The sequence below is a fragment of the Dromiciops gliroides genome, chromosome 2, assembly GCF_019393635.1.
Source record: "Dromiciops gliroides isolate mDroGli1 chromosome 2, mDroGli1.pri, whole genome shotgun sequence".
NCBI lineage: Eukaryota > Metazoa > Chordata > Mammalia > Microbiotheria > Microbiotheriidae > Dromiciops > Dromiciops gliroides.
In genome coordinates this window covers 359,668,230-359,679,020 of record NC_057862.1, presented here as the reverse complement: position 1 = coordinate 359,679,020, position 10,791 = coordinate 359,668,230, and positions in this window count along the sequence as shown.

Below are 10,791 nucleotides of genomic sequence, written 5' to 3'. Positions count from 1 at the left end.
CAATGTGCCATGCCACCTCGAGTGGATTTGATGATAAAGTGATTGTTCTACCTACCTCTAGGAACTGAGAGGAATATGTGTGCCTGTTCTCATTGGCCACGTTGCTATTGGTCTGACACAGGCTAATTTAGAAGGAGGGCACACCCCCAACTTTCTCTACTTTTCATGACCTGGGGTCTTGGAAACCCACCTCAGTAAGTTACTGAGCACGTGTTCTCTGTGAGGCTGTGTTGGCCCTTGAATGATTTAGCTATGTTACTTTTAAATCACTGTGACCCTTAATTTTTAAGTACAAGCCAAGAGGAAAGGGAACTTGGCTAAGAGTTACTGGGTAGATGGTTTGACTGGCATATACCCATGGTGTCTAGACCCTAGGTAGCCCAAGGTGACAGCTGCTGACTATACTTATTTTTGAACACAACAAGAAGTTTCTATTTGGATTTTACTTTTTTTGTATCTGCACTAACAGTTTCCAATTTTACTGGCAAGTCATTTTTTTATTTGAAATTCTTGACTGCAATTTGAAAGCAACAGTTTGAATCCAGGTTTGATTCTAAAAGCATTTTGGAATTTGAAGAAAGAGCTGTAATAAATGTTGGATGTAACTTGGAGTGAATAAAGCCAGGATAGTGCCTCTTGTGTAACACCTAGGACTGGATTGTTTCGTTTCGTTTTTTGGGTCTTGTTTTGTTTAGTATGCTTTCCTGTATTCCAAAGGGCTCAAGAAGATTGAACAAGGTTTAGAGCCGCCTTCCCCATTGTTGGGGTAGGTCAGAAGACTTCATTTCAGGAGCAGTAGTCTTGACCCAAGTCTGGACTGCAGTCCTGGCATGGCTCTTGAGTGTAAGCCTTGAGCTTTAGACCACAGCTGACTCATTAAGGGTTCAGTTGAGTACGAATCACTGGTGTGTGTTGGGCTGTTTAAAAAAAAAAAAAATCACTGCTGATTTTCATCTATTCTGGATTCTGGACAATAAAAATGACCTGAAAATTATTATAATTATGTTTACCTATATTCTATGAGATAAATTTAGACTCGGGGAGGCATCTGTAAAATGGAATGGGGGCAGGGGGTCAACGAAATCTTTAAGGTCCCTTCTAGTTATAGGCTCATGGTCTCCATGATTCACCTTTCCGCTTCATCAGTGTCCATGATGAACATCCATGTCTGTTAATCTCGTGGCAGTTGATTCATTCTAGAATTTAAGAACCAGAAAAACACCCTGAGAGATAAGAAATCTGAAGTTTAGAGGAAAGGAGTCTCTGAGGTAGCAGAGTTGATACTTGGAATTCAAATCTCCCAGTCCAGTATTATTTCCATATATTGGCCCTCAGCAGTGCCTGGTTAGTGTCAGACCCCAAGGGGGGGGGGGACGACGGGGACTGGCAGACTTGGCAATTGTAAGTTTAGAACTAGAAGGAATCTTGTCACATTAGCTTTTCTCACCTCCTGGCTTATAGATGAGGAAGTTGCCCAGAAAGGTTGTAACTTGGCCAGGGTCTCCTAGCTGGGAAGGGGCAGAGAGGATTTGACCCTAAATCCAGCTTTGTGTACCATGATTTCTGTTCAGCATATTTGAGAGGTCATAGGACAAGCTGACTGAGATGCCGTGGCATTTAGGCATTTATCCTGTGTAATTATATAAAGAGCTTCAGGCTTGACAATACAGGTTGGATTCTTGGAAGGAATGAGATCGTGTCCTGTCTGTTGTAGGCATAAGGTAGGTATCATTTTATGGATGAAGATACTGTGGGAAAGAACACTAGCTAGAGGCGGGGGACCTGGTCCAAATCCCACCTTTGAACACTGTGACTTTGGGCATGTCACCTAACCTCCCGCTAGGTCTTAGTCTGACTGGATGGCCTCTAAGATCCCTTTCAACTTTTAATTCTTTTATCCCCTGATTTACCTAAAGTCACTCTCCTAAATCCCCATCCAGTGATGGTTTACAATGGATAGTGATGAGTTTTGGTCCAAGAACTGTCCTTTGCAGCAATTTCAAAGGGCCGGGGATAATTAGACGTCGAAGAGGATTACCCCAGGGGTAATGAGTCTCCTGGGAGATTCAGTAATGGCTACATTATTTGTCATGGGCAAATTAAGTCCTGATACATGGAGTTAATATAGGTGTTATTGCAAAGGGAGCCGAGGCAGGGAGCTCTGCAGATCTGTAAACGTCTACCCTATTAGCAGTGTCAGTCTTTCAGGACTTTACCCTCACTTGGTTCCACAGGGAGGCTGTAGCTGGACAAAAAAAAGGGTTCATGATTATGCCAGGGTGAGTGGAAATGGTTAGAGTCAGCTTAGGGGGTAGAGGCCTCTCTATCTCAACTTCCCTAGAGGTGCCTGGACAGGTGGATGTCAGGCAGTATCTTATCCAGACCTGGAACTGGAATGCATATTCTTCCATCTTAGTACCTGAATTTAAAATTTTTAAACTCAACCACCCTGTGAGTTAAGTATTGCAAGTATTAAACCCCATTTTAGAGAAGAGAGAGTAGTCTCACAGGGCTGTTGGTGACCTCAACTCTATATATCACCATCTGCCTCCTGGACCTCAATTGAATGTCCAGTAGGCATCTTGAACAATTCACTTTTCCTCTCAAACCTCCCCTTTCTTTCTAATTTCCCTATTTCTGTTGAGGATTCTACCAACTTTTCATGTATCCAGGTTCACAACCTCAAAGTCTTTGCCTTTTGGCTCTTCTGTTACCCCCTCATCCAATCAGTTGCTAAGTCATTGCTTCCCCCCACCTCCCCACGAGGAACCCCCCCCCCCCCCCAAATCTCTGGAATCTTTTCCTTTCCATTCACATCACCATTACTCCTGGTCAGACTCATACTATCCTGTAGCTATCTCCTCGGTGGCCTCTTCCCCTCCTTCTCCAGTCCATCCTCCACAGCTCCCAAATTGATTTTCCTAAAGCAGAGCTCTGTCTGATCACACTGGGAGAGAAGCTTCAGTGACTCCCTCCTGTTTGTAGAATGAAATACAACTCCCCGCTTCTAGCCTGCCTTTCCAGGCTTATTGCCCATTACACTCCTTCATGCACCACTTTCCAGCCAAACGGTTCTCCATCTCCAAGCCTTTGAAGAAGATGAGCCTCACACCTGCCATGGACTCTTTCTTCTTACCTCAAAGTCCCTAGCGTCTTGAAAAGCTCAGCTCAAGTGCTGCCTAATCAAATTGCTGCCTACTGCCCCCGACTGTGCAACCTGCATAGATGTCATAGGATTTGCTTTTCTGCATCGAAGTTGTTTTTCTCCCCCCCCCACCCCCTACAACGCAAGCTCCTTGAGGAGCCTCTCACATAGAGGAGGCTTAATAAATGCCTATTAAATGAAAGTTCCCCCACATGAAGCTCAGCTCTCAGATGAGCAGAAGGCAGTCCCAAGGGGTTGGAACATGTCACTAGGAAAATGGTAAGTGGGCAGCGAGTTGACACCAAAGAGGTTGATCGGATACAGTGTAGGTGGTTACTGCTCAAGGCCAAACACTGAATAACCATAACTATGGCAAACATGAAGTGACTGGTCTTGGCAAGATTGACTAGACTTGGGGGAAGAGACATTTTTAACTAAGACATGATTCCTGCCTTTAGCAGGCTTAGTAAGTGGATAGGATATAAATGAATAACTGGTACATAATATATAGGTGCGCTAGGTGCAGAGTACTATGTGAGGTCAGAGAAGGCAATGGAAAGAAGGCTGGATTTGGACTCATGGACCATGGATTCAAATCATGGTTTCCCATACCAGCTGTACAAATTGAGCCTTGAGAGCTAAGATGGCATAATGGATAATGGAGTGTTGAACTTGGAGTCTGGAAAATCCAGGTTTCAGTCCTACTTCTGACACTTGCTATTTATGTGAACCCTGCAGGGATCACATAACCTGAGGTGATGGGCTTCAGTTTCCTTATCTGAAAAATGGGCTTTATCACTGTATCTACCTTGAAGAGTTGTGAGGAAAATGTGAGATAAGGCTCAAACGTGAGCTATAATTAAATCATTTGATTTGACTCTGGGCCTCAGTTTCCTCAACTGTGAAATGAAAGAGTTGGACAATATGAGCTCTGAGGACCTTTCTAATCTACATTTATGAACTTTGAACAGTCAAAGATCAGAGGAGGCTTTGTGGAGAAGGTGGCATTTTGAGTTAGGAGCTGACCGACACGTTCCCATGCAAAGTAAGGCGGGGAACATTGGACACAGCGAAGAAAGGAATGGAAGCAAGATAACAGTGTGGGGTACGGTGGTACAAGTTGTGAAACCATGAACTATTTTTTTTTTAATTGCGGGGCAATGGGGGTTAAGTGACTTGCCCAGGGTCACACAGCTAGTAAGTGTCAAGTGTCTGAGGCCGGATTTGAACTCAGGTCCTCCTGAATCCAGGGCCGGTGCTTTATCCACTGCGCCACCTAGCTGCCCCGCCATGATCGATCTTTAAAGAGGTGAGTGTGAAGGAGCATTAGGAAGCGATTGCAGTAACTGAGGGATGCTGTAATAAAGGTTTTTATTTACAGGTCATCAGCAAAGGAGAGGGAACCGAACGTGAAATGGAGAAAGAACGTGGGAGGGAGGTGGCAAAGGGTACCTTCTGTGGGGAGTTAGCAAGGGAACTGACTGGAGGGAGTTCAAAATGATGTGGCTGAGAATGGGTGGTGAATGATGGAGGGAGGGATGAGGATGCCCTGGAAGCAGCAGAGATATCACTCTCTGAGGTGGGGATTGGAGGAAGGAGGCTCTTCTACAACACAGGAACCTGCCTCCCTCCCTATCCCTTGCTCTCAGTTTAGAGCATCATCTCTATGAGAAGCAGACGACTACTGGCCACTAGAGGGCATCCTGAGCCTACAATAGGGCCCTCTCTTGACTGGACCACGCCCCCAGCATGTCCATGCTTGTTGACATGGAAACAGCTCAGCCCTGGATCCCAGTCTATATGCATTTGCCTAGACCTGGTGTGGATGTCTGTGGGGCATGTTGTGGGATCTGCTTCCCAAGTACCTCCCATATCCATTGAGGCTCCACATCTAGAGGATGCTGACCAACATTTATCATTCTGCTGTCTTTCCTTCCCTCCTTTCTTAGGCATGTGCAGATTAAAATCCTTTCTTCCTAACGCCTGTCTTACCAGCCTCCATGACCAACTTTTTTTTTTTTTTTGATGAGGCAATTGGGGTTAAGCGACTTGCCCAAGGTCACACAGCTAGTAAGTGTTAAGTGTCCGAGGCTGGATTTGAACTCAGGTCCTCCTGATTCCAGGGCTGGTGCTCTATCCACTGCGCTATCTAGCTGCCCCTTCCATGACCAACTTTAAATTCTTTCGTGACTAATGGAGAATCAGCATGGTGTAGCATTAAGGGAGCTATATCTATAATCATTGCCAACTTGAAAGTGCTCTCTAAATGTTTAATTAGAGTCCTGCCTTCTACAAGAAGACTTCTGCAGTCCTGGGAGACTACCCCCAATTTGTCCTATGTACATCTTGTTTGTATATAGTCACCAGCGTGTTTTCTTTCACATTCGGCTGAGTTCTGTGAGAGCAGGGACTGTCTTTTGCCTTTCTTTGTATTCCCAGCACTTAGCATGTAGTAGGTGCTTAATAGTCGGTGATGATGATGATGACGACGATGATGACTGAAAAGACAACTAGTGTGGTTAGTGTGTTGAAAAAAATCAGCCCCCACATCAGAGAGATTTGGGTTCAAATCCTACCTCTGACCCACTGTCTGTATTCTGACATAATGGCAGTGCGACCCTGGGCATTTCACATGCTCCCTTCATGCCCTCAGACAACTCCCTAAAACCATGAATTTCAGAACAGTTGTCAACTTGCCATAGTAGAGAGAGTTAATTCATTGGGGGCTCCCTATACCAATAAAATCATGGGTCCAAACCCCCTCTAGAAATTATTGTTTTTGTGGGGCAATGAGGGTTAAGTGACTTGCCTAAGGTCACACAGCTCGTGCTAAGTGTCTGAGCCTGGATTTGAACTCAGGTCCTCCTGAATCCAAGGCTGGTGCTTTATCCACTGTGCCACCTAGCTGTCCCTAGAAATTATTATTAATAATTTTTCTTATCTCTACTAAGAGGCAGGATGGTCTTAAGGTCAATAAGTCAGGCCCGGCTTCTGACACCTATCCACCAGTTGTTTGACCATGGGGAAATGACTTTTATTCTGGAAACTCTGAAACTACCTAAGGGATTTTTTTTCAGGTTTTTACAAAATATTTTACAAATGTTTAAAATTTTTTTTATTATTATGAACTTAATGGTCGCCAACAAACCTCAGTATTTCAATATGCAAAGAACCAAAAATGAGCACTCCATATGAGACCATGAACTTATGTCATATAGGAGTTTTTTTAATGTATATTAAATTTAACAAGGTAGTAACTGATTGTCATTTATGTCACCCTTCTGAGTTCCCTAAGGTGATAAATTACATCCAAATGACCAATCTGCAGAAATGGAAGTAAATTCAACACTGAAATATTCCCCCCATCACAGATTGAGGGAAAAATACATATATACATACATATATGTGTATGCATGTCTATATGTATATATACACACCCACATATTTACATACACAAATACACACACCTACATATGTGTGTATATACACATACACCATACACAAAGACAGGGGGATCCCAAAAGTCTTAGTGTGGTATAAAACTATTACTTAAAACTACAATGGAGGGGGCAGCTGAGTGGCACAATGAATAGAGCACCAGCCTTGGATTCAGGAGGATCTGAGTTCAAATCTGTCCTCAGACACTTGACACTTACTAGCTGTGTGACCCTGGGCAAGTCACTTAACTCTCATTGCCCTACACTGAGATTTTTAGGACCCCCTGTCTCTATGTGTGGGGTATGTATATGTGTGTATTTTTTAAATTTTAGTAACTTAAAACTGCACTAAGACTTTTAGGATATCCTGTATATATGTATATGTACATGCATATGTGTATACATACATATCACCATTATTTAATTTTTATATCTATAAACACTTTCTCATTAGTGTTTTCTTTTTTATTCCTTTACAAACTTTTTAAAGTTTTTTTAATCTGTCCCTCCCACTATCTCCCTACCCCACTGAATAATTTAAAAAAAAAACCACAACAAAAAACCATGAGAAACAAATCCCTTGATACATATTTACATAGTCCAGCAAAACAATTTCCAGCATTGGCCATATTCAAAACTGTATCTCTTTCTACATTTTACATTCCTCATCTCTCTGTTGGAAGATGAGATGTGTTTTTATCTTCATTCTCTTAGACTTATGGCTTCTCATTGCACTGGTCAGAGCCCTAAAGTCTACCAGCGGTGTTTTGCTCTATGATGTTGTCATTGTATAAATTGTTCCAGCTCTGCTCACTTCTCTCTGCAACAGTATGGAGGGATATTCCCAGTTTCCTTTGAAACTGTCCATTTCATCATTTCTTAGGTACAATAATATTCCATTAGAGTCACATGCACAATTTGGTTAGCTAGTCCCCTGATAGCAACGTCACAAGACTTATGTGAAAACTAGGTTTATTACAAGAGAAATGAACATGCATGTGGAACCCAACAGGGTCCCAGTTTTTACAGAAGTTTACATTTTTATAATAGCAGAACAAAGGGAGGAGGGGATACCAGGAAGGGGTGGGGCATGGCAGGGGGCACAGTGCAGTACAGGTGCAGGACACCAAGAGCACTCTCCACGGGGAGGAGTGGGGTGATGGCAAAGGCCACATTCTTTTCCTTTGGGAACTGCTAGACTAAGAAGATAGGCGGGTCTGCTTATCTGCAGAAGACCCTGGCTGCACAAGCATTTTCCCAGCCTGGCATAGAAAACTGGCACCTGTCTTGCCTCCCAAGGACACACAGGGAGTCTAGCTTGGGCTGCAACAGCAAATGACATCAGCTCAGGGAGAGCTTCGTCCTTGACACATTCGGTGCCTCCTGCGTGCTCTGGGTCCAGTGTTTCTGGGCAATATGGCAACTCAAAAAAAATACAAAACAAAAACCCAAGTTCAGGGGACCCCTTAACAGAAGATGCCCCTTTAATTTCTAATATTTAGCTACCACGAAAAGAGTTGCTATGAATATTTTTGCACGTAAAAGATCCTTTTCTTTGATTTCTTTGGGGTATAAGTGATCTGGGTTACAAAGTGTTTTCTTATATTTTCTGTCATGATAGCCTGCCAATGCCCTAATGAAGCTGACTGGGTGGTTGTTCAGTCGATTTCAGTTGTGTCTGACTCTTCATGACCCCATTAGGGGTTTTCTTGGAAGAGATACTGGAGTGATTTGCCATTTCCTTCTCCCCTTCATTTGACAGATGAGGAAACTGAGGCAAACAGGATTGAGTGGCTTGCCGGGGTCACACAGCTAGCAAGTATCTGAGGCTAGATTTTAATCTAGAAAGATGTCTTCCTAACTTCAGACCCAGCACTCTGTGCACTATGATGCCACCTAGCTGCCCCCAAAGCTGACAGATCAGGAGGATTAGTAACCCCATTTTATAGATGAAAAGACTGAGGTATGGAGAGGCTAAGAAATGACTTCTGTAGTGGTGGAAGCAGCAGACCCCTGGCTCTTGGTCCGCTGCTGTTTCTACTAGAATATGCTACATACCCTGCCTCTAAGCCAGCCTTAGCTAGGACACTGCCTGGTTTAGTTGTGGGGCCAGGAAAGGGCATTCATTACATGTTGAAACCAAATACTCCAAGCTTGCCTAGACTTCTAGACCATGACCCCGAGACCTATATCCCTGCTCATGGCTGTCTTTCTCAATTCTGTCTGTCCATCTCTCTCCCTGAGTCAGTTTTACTGTAGGAAGGAGAGGCTTAAAGGTCTAACCTGGAATTTGTGCCTTCTCTCTCCAGCTCTGAGAGCCCCTCCTCCCAGCCCATACGTGTGGGGTCTGTAGTCCAGAGGATCCCTGCTGTCACTGGGCCGAGCACTACCCTCAGTGCTGCAGGATGGAAATGTCCTGGTCAAGCCTTGTCCGTGTCTTTCTGTAAATCATCTCTCAAAAGAAGAATTGTAGGGGCAGCTAGGTGGCACAGTGGATAAAGCACTGGTTCTGAATTCAGGAGGACCTGAGTTCAAATCTGGCCTCAGACACTTGACACTTACTAGCTGTGTGACCCTGGGCAAGTCACTTAACCCCAATTGCCTCACCAAAAAAAAAAAAATAAATAAATAAAAATAATAAATAAAAGGAACTGGAGAAGAAAATGGCAAACCATCCAGTGTCTCTGCCAAGAAGATCCTAAACAGGGTCACAAAAAGTCAGACATGACTGAATGTGCTCTTTCCAATGTCCCATGTGCCCTCCATCGTCATTAAGAACTGATATCTTCCAGTTGTTTCAACCCCACCCTGGCTCCAGATAGATAGGTGTGGTTCCCAGTAGATCACAGATTGAGGGGGCAGCTTTCTGTTATGAATAGGGTATGACCTCCTTGATTCAAGACTGACTCTACTTGGAAATGGCACAAAACATTCCATGACTACTAAAGCTAAAAGAGCTTGGAATGTAGGTAAATGGTAGCAAGGAAACGAACAAAGAACGTGTGATTTGGCTTGACCAGTAGACATGGTGAGACTTCAAGACACATATCTTCTAGAGTCTTTCTTTTATTCACTTCCCTTCTGGGCACATAGGAAGAGTGCTCTCTCTTGATAGGAGGCATTAATGTCTTTAATTTCTCTGGGGACAGAAGTGGAGAGGGCTACTTCCCTAGCAGGCAAAGTACTGACTAAGCAATCTTTTCCTTTCCTTGTCTATCTTTTCTTTTTTTTTTTTTTCTGTTGGAAATAGGGAAACCCCTGTGGATTTATGTTAAAGAGGTCTCTGGGTTTACGACATCTATCAATTATTAATCCACTGCCATCTTCTTTTCAGGAGTAATTATGTCTTTTTCTTCTTCTTCTTCTAGGATTACTGTTAAGAATTCTATTTTCAATACAAAGAACATTTTTAAAAAATAGACTGGCAAGTTTGTACTGAGCTAGAAATTTCTCCTGGTCTTCCATTTGCTCAACACATACTGAATTAATATGGTTGTTATTGTGCAAAGAATTTCCCTTATCGTTCATGTGCTTCATGGTGTACCTTTATCTACCTAGCAAAATTGTGTCACTATTTTGTGGGGCTCTGCTTCCAGATACAGCTAGTGCCCAGAAAATCCCCAAAGTGCTGCCAGATTTGAGATCTAACAAGCTTGATACCAGCTGGTGGAAAATGGTAGTAACACCTCTCCCAAAGTTAACCTTCTTATAGGCTCATAAAAAACATTGATTAAGCAGAGCTTTATACTAGGTACTATGGGGAAATAGAAGACAGCTTTTTTTTTCCCTTAAATTTCAAAGGAGTTAGAGGAAGAATGTGACCAAAGTGAGATTAATAATAACCATTCATATATTATTTGAGTGAATGAAGTGGACAGAGCAACAGGCTTGGAGTCACAAAGAGCTGAGTTCAAATCCAGCCTCAGACACTAGCTGTGTAACCCTGGGCAAGTTACTTGATTCTGTCTGCATCAGTATCTTCAACTGTAAAATGGAGATAATAATAGCAGCTAACTCCCAGAATTGTTGAGGACCAAATGAGAAAATATTTGTAAAAGCACTTAACGTGCCCGGCACATAGTAGGTACTATATAAATGAGTATTTCTTCCTCCACCGCTAAAAATTTTCTATATAACTTTAAGATTTGCAAAAATTTCCTTATGACAACCCCATGAAGTAGATAATTCAGGTATTAACTCCATTTTACA